Source organism: Anopheles ziemanni, assembly GCF_943734765.1.
Source record: "Anopheles ziemanni chromosome X unlocalized genomic scaffold, idAnoZiCoDA_A2_x.2 X_unloc_4, whole genome shotgun sequence".
NCBI classification, from domain to species: Eukaryota; Metazoa; Arthropoda; class Insecta; order Diptera; family Culicidae; genus Anopheles; species Anopheles ziemanni.
The window spans coordinates 7501-27500 of NW_026689807.1; positions in this window are offsets into that span (position 1 = coordinate 7501).

The window sequence follows — 20000 nt, forward strand, 5'->3', positions numbered from 1 at the left end:
TACCACACAAGCAAGCAAGATGGCCTAATGATGGATCCATATAATATGAAGAGAAAAATCGGCTAAGTCCAAGATTGGGTCTGTCAGAAATACACTATCAAGTTACCACACAAGCAAGCAAGATGGCCTAGTGATGGATCCATATTATATGAAGAGAAAAATCGGCTAAGTCCGAGATTGGGTCGGTCGGAAATACACTATCAAGTTACCACACAAGCAAGCAAGATGGCCTAGTGATTGATCCATATAATATGAAAAGAAAAATCGGCTAAGTCCAAGATTGGGTCTGTCAGACATACACTTTCAAGTTACCACACAAGCAAGCAAGATGGCCTAGTGATTGATCCATATGATTTGAAGAGAAAAATCGGCTAAGTCCGAGATTGGGTCTGTCAGACATACACTACCAAGTTACCTTACAAGCAAGCAAGATGGCCTAATGATGGATCCATATGATATGAAGAGAAAAATCGGCTAAGTCCCAGATTGGGTCTGTCAGACATACACTTTCAAGTTACCACACAAGCAAGCAAGATGGCCTAGTGATTGATCCATATGATATGAAGAGAAAAATCGGCTAAGTCCGAGATTGGGTCTGTCAGACATACACTTCCAAGTTACCACACAAGCAAGCAAGTTACCACATGAAGAGAAAGCCGGCAAAGTCCGGGAATGTTACCACATGAACTGGAAAATGGGCAAAAACCTACCTTCACAGGCAACGTGAATAACTAAGGCTGTAGACATCGGATCGACAAGCCAAAGACTGATATGGAAAGGAAATGAGTAGTACTAGCTTTCCTGAGAGTTGCAGAGCTTAGACTGCATATGAACGAAAGTTATTAAGCGTCAAAGTCAGAGAAGTTACCCAAAGGAACACAAGTTCCAACTTAGAGCATGTATACCGCCTAGACGGTAAGAGGTACGGCCAGGCTGAGGAATAAGGAAATGTTGACCAACATGTTCCCTAACTATCCCCCGAAGACCGCAAAGCAATCCAACATCAACCAAGAAAGTTATAGCCCGATCAAGGAAACACCTACTTTGCACCGATATTGCACCAAATACATGTACCAAGCACCTTCGGTTGCATACCTGCAGGGGCTTACCATAGTAGGCCATGGAAGACCGATATACCGAACATAATCACTTTCTATCTCCTCGGGTGTTTGAGATAGCGCTTTGCGGTACAAGAACGAAAGTTAGACTATATCTTGGTGCATCTTTTTGCCCAAGATCACAAGACCCTATCTACCAAGGCAAGAAAGTTGTGTGGGGACAAAATGTCCAAAAGTGCCCAAAGTGGCACACTTGAACCATATATTCGAGAAAAACACAAGTGTGGGCCCGAGCTAGCAAGTTGAAATGTTCTGACCGTCAGTAGCCCTAGTTGAGGTGCACTTATCATTATATGAGGCCAACGTGCCAGCTAGTCTCTAAAGGGGCGATATGGGTGTTCCAAGGTTTGTACCCAATTGAGGAAAAAACAGGGTAAGGTACGGTGTACCGCGAATAACTCGGGCTATAGATGTCCGATCGATGAGTTTGGCATATGTATGGAAAGGTCTCGACGAGACCTAACTACCCTGAAAGTATGAAGGCAAAGACTTGAATGACCGGGAAGTTATTAAGTGCACAAGTGGTAAAGTTGCACCAAAGTCCATGTTACCCGAAGTGGTACATGAACACCCAATATTCGACCAAAACACAAGTTTAGAGACGAGCTAGCGAGCTACATTGTTCAGACCGTCAGTAGCCCGCATCAAGACACGCATTTAATTATACGGGGCCTAGCCGCTAGCTCGACTCGAAGTCGGTCATATGGTTGGTTGATGGTTTGGACCGACCACGTGGTGTACCAAGGTGATGTACCTTTCATGAATTAAAACTCTGGCTGTATGGCACTGAGCGACAAGCTATGGTGTGATTTGGAATAGTCTTGAGTGGGACTATTTAGGAAAAATGCGAACAAAAAATCACAAAGTCCTTGGGCGAAGCTATTAGCGAAACATAGAGCAAATTGGTACCAAAAACTATGGAAATGGGACTTGAGTCAAAAATAACCGCAAGTTGGAGAAGAGATAGCAAGCTTGCGTAGAACAATTATATTTGGTGCATGGTATCACCAACAAAAAAGTATATGGGGCCAAGGTGCTGGCTGGCCTCCAAAGTGGAGATATGGGCGATCCAAAGTTTGTACCCAAGTACGAACAAGTATGGAAAAAACAGGGTAAGGTACCAAGTACCATTAATAACTTCGGCTGTAGATGGCCGAGCGAGGCAAACGGCTCACCGTTGGAAAGGTCTTGGGGAGACCTATCTACCCTGAAAGTTTCATGAGGCTGAGTTGAAAGACCACGGAGATATTAGGTGATGATGGTCCAATTCGGGGACCAAGTCGCAGGAAATGGCGCTTGACCAAAATCACCCTTGGAAGGTGAATACCGGCTTACCGGTAAGAGATAGCGACTTGGCGTAGAATATTCATAAGTTGGGCGTGTAGAGACGCAACTTTTATTATATGGGGCCAACCCGGTCAGGGTGCTCCAAGTCGGTCGTTTGGTTGGTTTATGGTTTGGGCCGACCACGTGGTGTGCCAAGTTGAGGTACCTTTCATGAATTATAACTTGGTCAGTTTGCCACCGAGCGACAAGCTGCGGTGTGTTTTGGAATGGTCTTGAGTGGGACTATCAAGGAAAAATACCAATCGAAAATCAGCTTGTCCATGGCCGAAGCTATTAGTGAAACATATAGCAAAATGGGTTCAAAAACGAATGAAATGGGAATTGGACCAAGAATAACGGCAAGTTGGAGAAGAGATAGCAAGTTGGCGTAGAACAATTATATTTGGTGCATGGCATGACCAACAAAAAAGTATATGGGGCCAAGGTGCTAGCTGGCCTCCAAAGTGGAGATATGGGCGATCCAAAGTTTGTACCCAAGTACGAACAAGTATGGAAAAAACAGGGTAAGGTACCAAGTACCATTAATAACTTCGGCTGTAGATGGCCGAGCGAGGCAAACGGCTCACCGTTGGAAAGGTCTTGGGGAGACCTATCTACCCTGAAAGTTTTATGAGGCTGAGTTGAAAGACCACGGAGATATTAGGTGATGATGGTCCAATTCGGGGACCAAGTCGCAGGAAATGGCACTTGACCAAAATCACCCTTGGAAGGTGAATACCGGCTTACCGGTAAGAGATAGCGACTTGGCGTAGAATATTCATAAGTTGGGCGTGTAGAGACGCAACTTTCATTATATGGGGGCAACCCGGTCAGGGTGCTCCAAGTCGGTCGTTTGGTCGGTATATGGTTTGGGCCGACCACATGGTGTACCAAGTTGAGGTATCTTTCATGAATTATAACTCGGTCAGTTTGCCACCGAGCGACAAGTTGCGGTGTGTTTTGGAATGGTCTTGAGTGGGACTATCAAGCAAAAATACAAACAGAATATCAGCTTGTCCATGGCCGAAGCTATTAGTGAAACATATAGCAAAATGGGTCCGAAAACGAATGAAATGGGACTTGGACCAAGAATAACGGCAAGTTAGAGAAGAGATAGCAAGTTGGCGTAGAACAATTATATTTAGTGCATGGTATGACCAAGAAAAAAGTATATGGGGCAAAGGTGCTGGCTGGCCTCCAAAGTGGAGATATGGGCGATACAAAGTTTGTACCCAAGTATGGCAAAAACTGGTAGAGGTACCTTTCATGAATTACTGCTCAGGCTGTATGGCACTTAGCGGGACGCTTGGCTCTGGTATGGAATAGTCTTGAGTGGGACTATCAAGGAAAAATACGAACAAAAAATCACCATGTCCACGGACGAAGGTATTAGCGAAACTTAGAGCGAAATTGCGACCAAGTCGCTGGAAATGGCCCTTGGACCAAGTATACCGTCAAGGCGGTACGAGATAGCGAGTTGACGTGGAATATTTATAAGTTTGCCTACACGAGACGAAAGTTTAGTTATATGGGGCCAACCCGCTCAGGGTTGTCCAAGTCGGTCATATGGCTGATCGAAATTTTCGACCAAGTACTGAGAAAACAGGGTAAGGTACCGTGTACCTCGAATAACTTTGGCTGTAGATGTCCGAGCGAGGCGAACGGCATAGCGTTGGAAAGGTCTTGAGGTGTTCTAGGCACCCTGAAAGTATGAGAAGGCTACCTGGAAAACTCGTGGAGATATTAGAGAAACATAGGGCCCAAAAGATACCAAGTCGCAGGAAATGGGCCCTCCATGAACACCCTAAAATCCCAATTACGGCTAAGTTGCAGGCCAGCTAGCGAAGTGAAATGTTCTAGGCATAACTAGAACACGTTAAGGCGCAACTTTTTGAATCAGAACTTTTTTCGATATCTGGCCCCCAAAGGGGGGATATGGTCGATCCAAGGATTTTTCCAAGTTTCGGTACTTTTTACGGTATCACTCATAGCTCCGGCTGTAAGCAAGCAAATGACAATCTAAGACATGATTTGGAAAGGTATTGAGTAGTACTAACTTACGTTAGAACACAGCGAAGCGCTATCGGTTCATGGCAAGGCCGATATAAGCAGTCAAAGATGAAAAATGTTGACAAAATGAACAAAAATTACCTTGGTACGCGAATAGCGGCCAGGGATGAAGAGGTACGAAGGTGGTGTAGAACAATTATAATTAGGGCTTGGTACGCTCTAAAAGTTTGCCGAAGACCGCAAAGCGCTCAGACCCATAGAAAGGGGTCATTTGGGCCGAACAGTGCGTGCAAAGAGGTGAAAATGCAAAAATTGCACTTTGGGGGGCGATTTGCGGGGGGAAGGAGGGGTCGGAGGGCAAAATGTCTCTTGACCAAAAAGTCTTATCTCGTCGAGATCTACAACATTGCCGAAGACCGCAAAGCGCTAGCTCGCAATCGAAAAATCGAGAATTTGAAAATTTTCTAAGTCTTGGGCTCCCTAAGGAAAAGTTTCAAAAATCACGTTTGTCCCCAATTTTGAAGGGGAAGGAGTCGGTTCCGGGGCATGGTGTCTTCGGCAAAAAGTCTTATCTTTTTGCGTACTTTCGACTAGTTCAATAAAAATTTTTGACCCAAAATTTGTTCGGCGGACCCCTAGGTCGAAAAACCCGAAAAAAGTCGAAAAAAGTCGAAAATGTCGAAAAATGAGAAAACCTCATATTCGGACTCTACACGAGCCCCAGATATTGAAAAGTGAAATCCGCGGTCGATTTGGAACAAAAAATTTACCTAGGCAAAGTTGTATGGAGGTAGGGACCCCTGAGAAAAAAGTTTGGTCCCGAGGCTCCTTGGACCACCAAGTCCCTAGGTCGGACCAAAATCGGAAAAAATCCGACCAAAGTCGAAAGTGTCGAAAATTTTAAAAAACCCCTTTTGGGGTCCTATGGCCTCCCTAGATAATGAAAAGTGAGGTCCGCGGCCGATCCGGAAGAAAAACTTGACCTAGGCAAACTTGTATGACGGTGGGGACCCAAAAAAATTTCGATGAGTGTAGTTTAGACAGGCCGGAAAATGTATCGGTGGTCCGTATCAAGGGACGTCTTTTAGTTCCATGGGGTGGTGGTCGTCGAACAAAGTCGCCTAGGTCGACCACCAGAAAGACCAGTCGTGTTGTAATGGATGTTTTGACCACTTTACTAGGGAAACCTAGTAGGTCGAAGCAAATTTGGGGTTCGAGATGAGTTGGTGAAAGTTGGTCCAACCTAGGTGTGCTTGGTGGAGGTTGACCATGAAAGTAGAGCATGATGGGAATGACCATAACTTTGGTTCTAGATGTCGGATCGGTACACTTTCGGCAGTTTTGGAAAGGTGAAGGCCTGCTCTAGCTATGTTTCCTACCAAGCTGAGCGCCTACTAGTGACCCGGAGGAGGTATTAAGGGTCAAAGGCAAAAAGGGGTACCCTAAAGTGCGTGTGACCAAGAAAATGGGAAAAACGGTATCGCCTATAGCTCAGGCTGTATGGCTCGGATCGGAAAGCTTGGATATGCGTTGGAAAGGTCTTGACGAGCGCTAGCTATGTGTCCTACCAAGCGAAGCGCTAGGTGTTGAGCAAGTCGGTCATATTAGAGGGCAAAGGTGAAAAATGGTGGTTTAGAGGCGAAAATTCACCTTATGATCGAAAATAGCGGGCGAACGATAAGAGCTACGAACACGGCGTAGAACAATCATAAGTACGTTACCACAAGACCTAACTTTGGCCAATATAGAGCGAGAAGATCGGAGGTACCCATCAGGGTGATATGGCTGGTTCAAAGTTGGACCAAAACGAGACTTGAGAAATGGATTGAAACACGGTATCGCGAATAACTCAGGCTGTATGGAACGGATCGACAAGCTTAGATCAGTGTTGGAAAGGTCGAACCGAGCGCTAACTATAATCCCAAACAACCGAAGCGCTAAGTGTTGAGCAAAACTGAGTTATTAAGCGACAAAGTGGAAAAATAATACCAAAATGGCCAAAAATCACACAAGACCAAGAATACCGAGCAAGCGGTAAGAGATAGCGGGTTGACGTAGAATACTTATAAGTTTGCCTCTACGAGACCTAAAAGTCGTCCATAGAAAGCGAGAAGATCGGACCACTCTGGAAGGGTGATACGAGTGGTCAAAAATTAGCAAAAATGAAACATGGCTAAAATGGATTTGACTTGTGCACCATGTAGCTCCGGCTGTATGGCATGGATTGTAGAGCTAGGATATGTTTTGGAAAGGTAACACCCAGCGCTAGATACGACTAGAAGAAAGCAAAGCGCTAACTAGCATGATTTGGAAGTTATTAAGCGTCAAAGTCGAAAAATGTTACCAAAATTGAAACTCGAGTACATTGGGCCAAAAAGTACAAGTTGTGAAATTTGGACTTACGAGTAAAATACCGAGCAGGCGGTAAGAGATAGAGACTTGGTGTAGAACAATTATAAGTTGGGCATGTTATAACCTATATTTGGCCCGAACATAGTCTCGAGATCGGTGGTACCTAAAAGGGTGGTACAGGTGTTAGATGGTTTTCCCAGAGCATAAGCTCCACATGATATGGAAAACGGGAAACATCATAACTTCGGCTGTATGGCATGGAATGGAACGAACAAGGTATCGATGGAAAGAGAAAAGGTAGCGCTAACTATAATTCCTTCCAAGCAAAGCGCTAGCATGTGACCGTTTGGGTGTTATTGTGAGTCAAAGTCTGAAATTGTTACCACGAGAGGCGAAAATCCAACTAAGTCCATGAATACCGGGCTGGCGGTAAGAGATACGGCTTGGCCGTAGAACATTTATAAGTTGGCCAAGACAAGGCCTAAGTTTCGTCCATATACGACAAGAAGATCGAAGATACCTGAAGGTGAGATATGGGCGTCCCAAAGTGGGCCTTTGAAAAAGTGACAAACTTCCCTTATAACAGCATACACCAAATATCTCTGGCTCTATGGCACCGAATAAGAAGTTGAGCTCAGCGACAGAAAGGTGATAGTCAGCGCTAAATATCATACGAACAGAGTGAAGCGCTAAAGGGAAAGGATCTTGGTGATATAAGGTGACAAAGTCGAGAAAAGTTGCCTCAAAATCATGAAAAATGTGAAAAAATGGCTAAGTCCCGGGTGCCTTAAGGGCAGGTTAATCGAATGTACCGAGCTGGCGGTACGAGATAGAGACTTGGTGTAGAACAATTATATGTTTGGCATGGCAAGACCTACATTCGGCCAATACAAAGTGAGAAGATCAAAGATACCCGCAAGGGTGATATTGGTGTCCAAAGGAAAAAAGCACTAAGTCTTGGGAAACTTATATGATGAAAAAGGACCCTGATGGGTCATATGGGATGGATCGAAAAATCGGCTAAGTCCCAAAATGGGGATGTCAGAACTACACTCATGTGTTACCACATCAAGCAAGGCAAACTTATATGAAGCAAAGGACCCTGATGGGTCATATGGTATTGATCGAAAAATCGGCTAAGTCCCAAAATGGGGATGTCAGAACTACACTCAAATGTTACCACACCAAGCAAGGCAAACTTATATGAAGCAAAGGACCCTGATGGGTCATATGGTATGGATCGAAAAATCGGCTAAGTCCCAAAATGGGGATGTCAGAACTACACTCAAATGTTACCACACCAAGCAAGGCAAACTTATATGAAGCAAAGGACCCTGATGGGTCATATGGTATGGATCGAAAAATCGGCTAAGTCCCAAAATGGGGATGTCAGAACTACACTCAAATGTTACCACACCAAGCAAGGCAAACTTATATGAAGCAAAGGACCCTGATGGGTCATATGGTATTTTACGAAAAATCGGCTAAGTCCCAAAATGGGGATGTCAGAACTACACTCAAATGTTACCACACCAAGCAAGGCAAACTTATATGAAGGAAAGGACCCTGATGGGTCATATGGTATTTTACGAAAAATCGGCTAAGTCCCAAAATGGGGATGTCAGAACTACACTCAAATGTTACCACACCAAGCAAGGCAAACTTATATGAAGGAAAGGACCCTGATGGGTCATATGGTATTTTACGAAAAATCGGCTAAGTCCCAAAATGGGGATGTCAGAACTACACTCAAATGTTACCACACCAAGCAAGGCAAACTTATATGAAGGAAAGGACCCTGATGGGTCATATGGTATTTTACGAAAAATCGGCTAAGTCCCAAAATGGGGATGTCAGAACTACACTCAAATGTTACCACACCAAGCAAGGCAAACTTATATGAAGCAAAGGACCCTGATGGGTCATATGGTATTTTACGAAAAATCGGCTAAGTCCCAAAATGGGGATGTCAGAACTACACTCAAATGTTACCACACCAAGCAAGGCAAACTTATATGAAGCAAAGGACCCTGATGGGTCATATGGTATTTTACGAAAAATCGGCTAAGTCCCAAAATGGGGATGTCAGAACTACACTCAAATGTTACCACACCAAGCAAGGCAAACTTATATGAAGGAAAGGACCCTGATGGGTCATATGGTATTTTACGAAAAATCGGCTAAGTCCCAAAATGGGGATGTCAGAACTACACTCAAATGTTACCACACCAAGCAAGGCAAACTTATATGAAGGAAAGGACCCTGATGGGTCATATGGTATTTTACGAAAAATCGGCTAAGTCCCAAAATGGGGATGTCAGAACTACACTCAAATGTTACCACACCAAGCAAGGCAAACTTATATGAAGCAAAGGACCCTGATGGGTCATATGGTATTTTACGAAAAATCGGCTAAGTCCCAAAATGGGGATGTCAGAACTACACTCAAATGTTACCACACCAAGCAAGGCAAACTTATATGAAGGAAAGGACCCTGATGGGTCATATGGTATTTTACGAAAAATCGGCTAAGTCCCAAAATGGGGATGTCAGAACTACACTCAAATGTTACCACACCAAGCAAGGCAAACTTATATGAAGCAAAGGACCCTGATGGGTCATATGGTATTTTACGAAAAATCGGCTAAGTCCCAAAATGGGGATGTCAGAACTACACTCAAATGTTACCACACCAAGCAAGGCAAACTTATATGAAGCAAAGGACCCTGATGGGTCATATGGTATTTTACGAAAAATCGGCTAAGTCCCAAAATGGGGATGTCAGAACTACACTCAAATGTTACCACACCAAGCAAGGCAAACTTATATGAAGGAAAGGACCCTGATGGGTCATATGGTATTTTACGAAAAATCGGCTAAGTCCCAAAATGGGGATGTCAGAACTACACTCAAATGTTACCACACCAAGCAAGGCAAACTTATATGAAGGAAAGGACCCTGATGGGTCATATGGTATTTTACGAAAAATCGGCTAAGTCCCAAAATGGGGATGTCAGAACTACACTCAAATGTTACCACACCAAGCAAGGCAAACTTATATGAAGCAAAGGACCCTGATGGGTCATATGGTATTGATTGAAAAATCGGCTAAGTCCCAAAATGGGGATGTCAGAACTACACTCAAATGTTACCACACCAAGCAAGGCAAACTTATATGAAGCAAAGGACCCATATGGGTCATATGGTATTTTACGAAAAATCGGCTAAGTCCCAAAATGATGATGTCAGAACTACACTCAAATGTTACCATACCAAGCAAGGCAAACTTATATGAAGGAAAGGACCCATATGGGTCATATGGTATTTTACGAAAAATCGGCTAAGTCCCAAAATGTGGATGTCAGAACTACACTAAAAAGTTACCACACCAAGCAAGGCAAAGTACCTAGGTGAACCCTAGGAAGAAACACGGACCAAGTCAGATGGCCTAAGTCAATAGAACAAGTGACCTAGGCAAAGTTGTATGGCGCTGAGGACCCTGAAAAATCTGGTTAGTGTAGTTTAGACAGGGTAGGTTTTTGGGTCGGCCGAACCCCCTTATTTTGGGTTTTGGCCTCATCAAGAAGCTACACCTAGGCAAACTGCCTAGGGTGAAAGTGCGAAGACCAATCGAATAGTAAGACAAGTTTTGACCGATCGCCCTAGGCAAGCTTGTATGAAGAAAGTGACCCTAAGGGTCATATGGAAATACATGAAAAATCGGCTAAGTCCCAAAATTGGGATGTCAGAACTACACTAAAAAGTTACCACATCAAGCAAGGCAAACTACCTAGGTGAACCCTAGCAAGAAACACGGACCAAGTCAGATGGCCTAAGTCAAGAGTGCAAGTGACCTAGGCAAAGTTGTATGACGGTGAGGACCCTGAAAAATCTGGTTAGTGTAGTTTAGACAGGGGAGGTTTTTGGGTCGGCTGAACCTCCTTATTTTGGGTTTTGACCTCCTCAAGAAGCTACACCTAGGCAAACTGCCTAGGGTGAAAGTGCGAAGACCAATCGAATAGTAAGACAAGTTTTGACCGATCGCCCTAGGCAAGCTTGTATGAAGAAAGGGACCCTATGGGTCATATGGAAATACATGAAAAATCGGCTAAGTCCCAAAATTGGGATGTCTGAACTACACTAAAAAGTTACCACATCAAGCAAGGCAAAGTACCTAGGTGAACCCTAAGAAGAAACACGGACCAAGTCAGATGGCCTAAGTCAAGAGTACATGTGACCTAGGCAAAGTTGTATGGCGCTGAGGACCCTGAAAAATCGGGTTAGTGTAGTTCAGACAGGGGAGGTTTTTGGGTCGGCTGAACCTCCTTATTTTGGGTTTTGACCTCCTCAAGAAGCTACACCTAGGCAAACTGCCTAGGGTGAAAGTGCGAAGACCAATCGAATAGTAAGACAAGTTTTGACCGATCGCCCTAGGCAAGCTTGTATGAAGAAAGGGACCCATAGGGTCATATGGAAATTCATGAAAAATCGGCTAAGTCCCAAAATTGGGATGTCAGAACTACACTATAAAGTTACCACATCAAGCAAGGCAAAGTACCTAGGTGAACCCTAGGAAGAAACACGGACCAAGTCAGATGGCCTAAGTCAAGAGTATAAGTGACCTAGGCAAAGTTGTATGGCGCTGAGGACCCTGAAAAATCGGGTTAGTGTAGTTAAGACAGGGGAGGTTTCAGGGTCGGCTGGACCTCCTTATTTCGGGTTTTGGCCTCCTCAAGAAGACAGACCTAGGCGAATTGCCTAGGGTGAAACTGCGAAGACCAATCGAATAGTAAGACAAGTTTTGACCGATCGCCCTAGGCAAGCTTGTATGAAGAAAGGGACCCTTAGGGTCATATGGAAATTCATGAAAAATCGGCTAAGTCCCAAAATTGGGATGTCAGAACTACACTATAAAGTTACCACATCAAGCAAGGCAAAGTACCTAGGTGAACCCTAGGAAGAAACACGGACCAAGTCAGATGGCCTAAGTCAAGAGTATAAGTGACCTAGGCAAAGTTGTATGGCGCTGAGGACCCTGAAAAATCGGGTTAGTGTAGTTAAGACAGGGGAGGTTTCAGGGTCGGCCAGACCTCCTTATTTCGGGTTTTGGCCTCCTCAAGAAGACAGACCTAGGCGAATTGCCTAGGGTGAAACTGCGAAGACCAATCGAATAGTAAGACAAGTTTTGACCGATCGCCCTAGGCAAGCTTGTATGAAGAAAGGGACCCTTAGGGTCATATGGAAATTCATGAAAAATCGGCTAAGTCCCAAAATTGGGATGTCAGAACTACACTAAAAAGTTACCACATCAAGCAAGGCAAAGTACCTAGGTGAACCCTAGGAAGAAACACGGACCAAGTCAGATGGCCTAAGTCAAGAGTATAAGTGACCTAGGCAAAGTTGTATGGCGCTGAGGACCCTGAAAAATCGGGTTAGTGTAGTTAAGACAGGGGAGGTTTCAGGGTCGGCCAGACCTCCTTATTTCGGGTTTTGGCCTCCTCAAGAAGACAGACCTAGGCGAATTGCCTAGGGTGAAACTGCGAAGACCAATCGAATAGTAAGACAAGTTTTGACCGATCGCCCTAGGCAAGCTTGTATGAAGAAAGGGACCCTATGGGTCATATGGAAATTCATGAAAAATCGGCTAAGTCCCAAAATTGGGATGTCAGAACTACACTATAAAGTTACCACATTAGCAAGGCAGACTTGTATGAAGAACGGGACCCAGGTGAAAGTAGCAAATATCCCAAACCGAACATGAATATTATACACACAAGAGTACGAACATAAAGGAACACGGACCAAGCGTGCCGAGAGAATCGGTACTATAGAGCCCTCGTGGTTCTACACAAAGACTTTATGTTAGGGGTTCAAGCCCCATAGTACTCAAACGGTGACAGTAGCAAATATCCAAAAACGAACTGGAATTTACATTCTGTTGGTCATGCGGTCGTCCAAAGGGGTCTAGTATCCTGGGATGACAAGCATCACGGGCACAGTCTCGTATCAAAACAGTCGAAGAGGCCCGCGAAAGCTTGCTTTCCATGGCTATGCGATGCACAAATTGAGTTTCTCCGTAGTTATACACAGCGCACAGGTGAAAGTAGCAAATATCCCAAATCGAACATGAATTTTATACACACAAGAGTACAAACATAAAGGAACACGGACCAAGCGTACCGAGAGAATCGGTACTAGAGCCCTTGTGGTTCTACATTGAGAGCCCTCGTGGTTCTACATAGATACTTTATGTTAGGGGTTCCAACCCCATAGTACTAGAACGGTGGAAGTAGCAAATAAACCGAACGTGGAATTTACTTTCTGATGGTCATGCGGTCGTCCAAAGGGGTCTAGTATCCTGGGATGACAAGCATCACGGGCACAGCTCGTATCAAAACAGTCGAAGAGGCCCGCGAAAGCTTGCTTTCCATGGCTATGCGATGCACAAATTGAGTTTACTCACCGTAGTATAAAACGAACGAACCGAACCTATCCGAGTAGGGATAATGGGCGCAGTAACATACTTCTGTGACCCAGCGAGAGTTGAACGAGGTGACATGAACTGTCAGTGGCTTATATCAGATGGGATACATACATGAGATTGCTTTCAAATCTACACTCGAAAACCTAACCAAGTAAAAGCGAACGTGGGGAGGATTCGAAACTGGTAACGAAATCTTAAGCTGGAAAGAGTCATCACTATGGATACATATTATGCGAAACCAATCAAGTGCTCATTACTGATCCAAAACCGAAGAGCACTAGTGAACACCTTAATCTCACCCTAGTTCACATCCAAGTGATCGACCACGTGTGTGAAGCAAAGACCAATCGAATTCCTCAATGGACCGAACACTATGAACAAATGGCCAAAAACGTTATAACTATCCAAACATACTACTATCTAGCGAAAGTCATCACGATGGAACCATACCATGATCTTTAACCTATAGCGCTCACCATATTCCTACCCAGAGTGCAAGTGAACAGATTGCCCACCCTTACCCAGTTCACAACCACGTGATCGACTAACATACCGAGGTTACCACAAGTCAAAGTTATACGTTTACAAGCGCAAGACCAATCGAAAACCCCGAAAGCAATCTCGACCCAAAATGTATTATCCGTGAGTGTAGTCGAGTCTCGTACTCGTCATCTGTAATCGTCGGATAGAATATCCAGTACACGGTTGTCTTTCCAAATGAAATCTACATACAGAACTCGCTCTTGGCAAATGGGTGGCAATGGCGCAATCAGGAGCGAGTTCCCGTCCGGGTGCCAAGTGATTGGCAAATGTCTGGGGGAAAGCAACCATATATTGATTTGTCTGTTAGTGTACTGGGTGTTTGAGGTATGTAGTATCCACGCTTGGTTGGGTGTGTCAGAGGACCATGGATGCGTTCACAACCCCAATTGGGGTACATCGGGAATGATTTTGTGGAACCGATGTGCCCGGCACACACTAAGTTTTGTTGCAAGTTAATAGTGTGCCATGTCCGGGGGGGTTGTGATTAAACTCTGGTGAATTGCGTACTGTGGTGATTGGGGTATGAAAGCCCCGCAGTTGCAATGATCGGACGCGCCTAGCGTGTCCTTTAGTTGATGGTAGGGAAATGAAGGCCCTTGTCAGCTCACCTAAGTATTCATGGAAGTTTGGCATAAGGTCGCTGTGGTAGGGGTATGAAGGCCCCGTCAGCGCATGCACAATCGGGCGCACGTGCGCTTAGCGGAGTCGAATGCCGCTCAAGTGCCTGTCCGGTGCATCGGGTGTGTGTGATACGAGGGCAATGAGGTTCGCACGGGGGCTCGCCTCCCGTGTGCTACCGGACTTGACAACATATAGAACGTGGTGTTTGCTCCTCCGGGTGCAATGGGACAATGAACATTCGAACGCAAAGTCGGAATTCTGGTTGATCCTACCAGTAATATACGCTCGTCTCAAAGGTTAAGCCATGCATGTCTAAGTACAAACAGATTTAATGTGAAACCGCATAAGGCTCAGTATAACAGCTATAATTTACGAGATCATCAACCTAGTTACTTGGATAACTGTGGAAAATCTAGAGCTAATACATGCAACATGCCAGGACCCTCGCGGGAACTGGTGCACTTATTAGTCAAACCAATCGCGGGTTCTCCGTGTCATTGAGTTGAAGTCTGGATAATGATGCTGATCGTATGGTCTCGCACCGACGACAGATCTCGCAAATATCTGCCCTATCAACTATGGATGGTAGTATAGAGGACTACCATGGTTGCAACGGGTAACGGGGAATCAGGGTTCGATTCCGGAGAGGGAGCCTGAGAAATGGCTACCACATCCAAGGAAGGCAGCAGGCGCGTAAATTACCCAATCCCGGGACGGGGAGGTAGTGACGAGAAATAACAATATGAAACTCTTTAATGATGTTTCATAATTGGAATGAGTAGAGCATAAATCCTTCTACGAGGATCAAGTGGAGGGCAAGTCTGGTGCCAGCAGCCGCGGTAATTCCAGCTCCACTAGCGTATATTAAAATTGTTGCGGTTAAAACGTTCGAAGTTGATACTTGTCCAACACAGTCCGGCTCCGCCGACCCGGTCAACCCGTGGTCGGCGGGCCAAGTCGGAATCTGGTTGCGACTCAATGGTGTGGTAGGGCACCAAGTCTGTGTCATGGTGTGCCCTTCAACGGGTGCAAGTGTAACATAGAGCTCGACCGCTCACGTTTACCTTGAACAAATTAGAGTGCTTAAAGCAGGGTGCCCAAACGCCCTAGAATAATCTTGCATGGAATAATGGAATACGACCTTGGTCTAATCTTTCATTGGTTTGTACTCAGACCGGAGGTAATGATTAACAGAAGTAGTTGGGGACACTAGTATTACGGCGCGAGAGGTGAAATTCGTAGACCGTCGTAAGACTAACTAAAGCGAAGGCATTTGTCAAGGATGCTTTCTTTAATCAAGAACGAAAGTTAGAGGATCGAAGGCGATTAGATACCGCCCTAGTTCTAACCGTAAACGATGCCAACTAGCAATTGGGAGACGCTACAACCAGGTGCTCTCAGTAGCTTCCGGGAAACCAAAGTCAGGTTCCGGGGGAAGTATGGTTGCAAAGTTGAAACTTAAAGGAATTGACGGAAGGGCACCACAATGAAATGGAGCTTGCGGTTCAATTTGACTCAACACGGGAAAACTTACCAGGTCCGAACTTATGGAGGTGAGACAGATTAATAGCTCTTTCTCAAATTTAAGGGTAGTGGTGCATGGCCGTTCTTAGTTCGTGGATTGATTTGTCTGGTTAATTCCGATAACGAACGTGACTCACATATGCTAACTAGAACGCAGTCAGCGTTAATGCGTCGATGCCGATTGGAACGGGTTAGGACCTTTCGGTGGAGTATGACCTGACACCTTCGCTGTTCGTGTGCGCAAGTGCACTTACGGTACGCTGCTTAGCAGGACAATTTGTGTTTAGCAAAATGAGATCGAGCGATAACAGGTCCGTGATGCCCTTAGATGTTCTGGGCTACACGCGTGCTACAATGTGGGTAGCAGCGTGTCTCCTATTCCGAGAGGAACGGGAAATCACTCAAATACTCACTTAGTAGGGATTATGGATTGCAATGGTCCATATGAACTCGGAACTTCTAGTAAGTGCTGGTCATCAGCCAGCGTTGAATACGTCCCTGCCCTTTGTACACACCGCCCGTCGCTACTACCGATGGATTATTTAGTGAGGTCTTTGGAGATGATCGTTCGCTGGATCCTCGTGAACCGCGTCTGCTTTATCGAAGTTGACCGAACTTGATGATTTAGAGGAAGTAAAAGTCGTAACAAGGTTTCCGTAGGTGAACCTGCGGAAGGATCATTAGTGGCCAAGTGATCCTTCCAGAAGTCCGAACCTGCGGGTTGAGACTTCGGCACAAGTTGCCATATGATAATTGACGAAACACTATAGAAGTCCGAACCTGCGGGTTGAGACTTCGGCACAAGTTGCCATATGATTATTGACGAAACACTATAGAAGTCCGAACCTGCGGGTTGAGACTTAGGCACACGTTGCCTTATACATGACTTCGAACAAATACACAAGTCCGAACCTGCGGGTTGAGACTTAGGCACAAGTTGCCTTATACATGACTTCGAACAAATACACAAGTCCGAACCTGCGGGTTGAGACTTAGGCACAAGTTGCCATATGAAAGTTGACGAAACACTAACAAGTCCGAACCTGCGAGTTGAGACTTAGGCACACGTTGCCTTATACATGACTTCGAACAAATACACAAGTCCGAACTTGCGGGTTGAGACTTAGGCACAAGTTGCCTTATACATACATTGGCCAAATAAACAGAAGTCCGAACCTGCGGGTTGAGACTTAGGCACAAGTTGCCATATTATATTCGATCAAACACTAAGTAGTCCGAACCTGCGGGTTGAGACTCAAGACCGTAACAAGATGTCACTATACAAGTCCGAACCTAAGGGTTGAGACTTAATGCGATCTAGATACCAAGTTGATATCCAATACCTGTTGAGCAAAACCAAAGATTCCCTGTTCTCGAATGATTACACTATATAACAGGGAATCATGAAGAAATCAAGCAAGCGTGAAACAAAGTCATCACTTGGGCATGCTCGATAGCCAACCACATGACCTTAACCTAAGAGAGCATGCAAACCACATGATACCTATAAACGATTAACCCGCCCTAGTTCAATCGTTCACCAAGTGATGACTTCAGTATGGCTAAGAGAAAAACTTTTGAATGGGAAAAACTCTAAGTCCGAACCTCCGGGTTGAGACTTCCGCGTCGGAGGTGGGCGCACCTCCTATCCGAAAGATGGTGAATCAGGGGTGTTCGATCAGCAATGGTCGGATGCCCCGTCGTAGTCCAACTATGACAATCCAAGTCAAGACCTCCGGGTTGAGACTTCCGCGTCCGGAGGTACGCGTACCGCCTACCCGAAAGATGGTGAATCAGGGGTGTTCGATCAGCAATGGTCGGATGCCCCGTCGTAGTCCAACTATGACAATCAAAGTCAAGACCTCCGGGTTGAGACTTCCGCGTCCGGAGGTACGCGTACCGCCTACCCGAAAGATGGTGTGCTTCTGGGGTATTCGATGAGTCGGATACCCCGTCGTAGTCCAACTATGACAATACAAAGTCAAGACCTCCGGGTTGAGACTTCCGCGTCCGGAGGTACGCGTACCGCCTACCCGAAAGATGGTGTGCTTCTGGGGTATTCGATGAGTCGGATACCCCGTCGTAGTCCAACTATGACAATACAAAGTCAAGACCTCCGGGTTGAGACTTCCGCGTCCGGAGGTACGCGTACCGCCTACCCGAAAGATGGTGTGCTTCTGGGGTATTCGATGAGTCGGATACCCCGTCGTAGTCCAACTATGACAATCAAAGTCAAGACCTCCGGGTTGAGACTTCCGCGTCCGGAGGTACGCGTACCGCCTACCCGAAAGATGGTGAATCAGGGGTGTTCGATCAGCAATGGTCGGATGCCCCGTCGTAGTCCAACTATGACAATCAAAGTCAAGACCTCCGGGTTGAGACTTTCTGCGAGTACAAGCATAAAGGAACACGGACCAAGCCGTACCGAGAGAATCGGTACTAGAGCCCTCGTGGTTCTACATTGAGAGAGCCCTCGTGGTTCTCAATAGGGGCTTTATGCAAGTCGTACTCAATACTGTGGTGTGAAGTATAAAGTATAGAGTCCTCCACTGGTCCACGCTGCTCCGGCGGTCCTGGGTAAGATAGTTCATTCTAGCTTGCCCTATGTGGAAGAGGACTCAATACCCTACCTGTTGAGCTTGAAACAAAGTCATCACTTGGGCATGCTCATATTGCCATACAATATTCCATTATCTACTAATGAGCATGCAGCTATATGATTATAACCTGTAAACGATTACCCCGCCGTAGTTCAGCGCTTCAACCAAGTGATGACTTCAGTATGGCTAGTGTGTGAAGTATAAAGTATAGTCCTCCCCTGGTCCACACTGTTTCGGCGGTCCTGGGTAAGATAGTTAGTTCTAGCTTGCCCTATGTGGAAGAGGACACCATACTTAATACTGTGGTGTAATGAACAAAGTATAGTCCTCCACTGGTCCACGCTGCTTTGCAGTCCTGGGTAAGATAGTTAGTTCTAGCTTGCCCTATGTGGAAGAGGGCATACAAGACAAAGTATAGTTCTCCCCTGGTCCACGCTGCTCCGGCGGTCCTGGGTAAGATAGTTAATTCTAGCTTGCCCTATGTGGAAGAGAGCATACATGAACCAAGAACGAAGGTTATGATCGAGGAATGATTCGACAACTAACCGATGGTATGAAATGTGAAGAATTCAAGCAAGCACACAATCAAGTCATCACTTGGGCATGCTCGATAGCCAACCTCATGACATTAACCTAGTAGAGCATGCGAAAACCAATATATATGTAAACGATGCCCCTCCCTAGTTCAGCGCTTCAACCAAGTGATGACTTCAGAATGGCTAAATCAAATCGGTTCAAAACATACCATCGGTACCCTATTGAAACACACAAGTCGATATCAAACCTCATGATTGTGTAGTCCTCCACTGGTCCACGCCGCTTCGGCGGTCCTGGGTAAGATAGTTCATTCTAGCTTGCCCTATGTGGAAGAGGGCACATTACTCAATACTGTGGTGTTATGAACAAAGTATAGTCCTCCACTGGTCCACGCTGCTCCGGCGGTCCTGGGTAAGATAGTTCATTCTAGCTTGCCCTATGTGGAAGAGGGCATACAAGACAAAGTATAGTTCTCCCCTGGTCCACGCTGCTCCGGCGGTCCTGGGTAAGATAGTTAATTCTAGCTTGCCCTATGTGGAAGAGAGCATACATGAAACAAGAACGAAGGTTATGATCGAGGAATGATTCGACAACTAACCGATGGTATGAAATGTGAAGAATTCAAGCAAGCACACAATCAAGTCATCACTTGGGCATGCTCGATAGCCAACCCTATGACATTAACCTAGTAGAGCATGCGAAAACCAATATATACAAGTAATGTAAACGATGCCTCCCTAGTTCAGCGCTTCAACCAAGTGATGACTTCAGAATGGCTAAATCAAATCGGTTCAAAACATACCATCGGTACCCTATTGAAACACACAAGTCGATATCAAACCTCATGATTGTGTAGTCCTCCACTGGTCCACGCCGCTTCGGCCG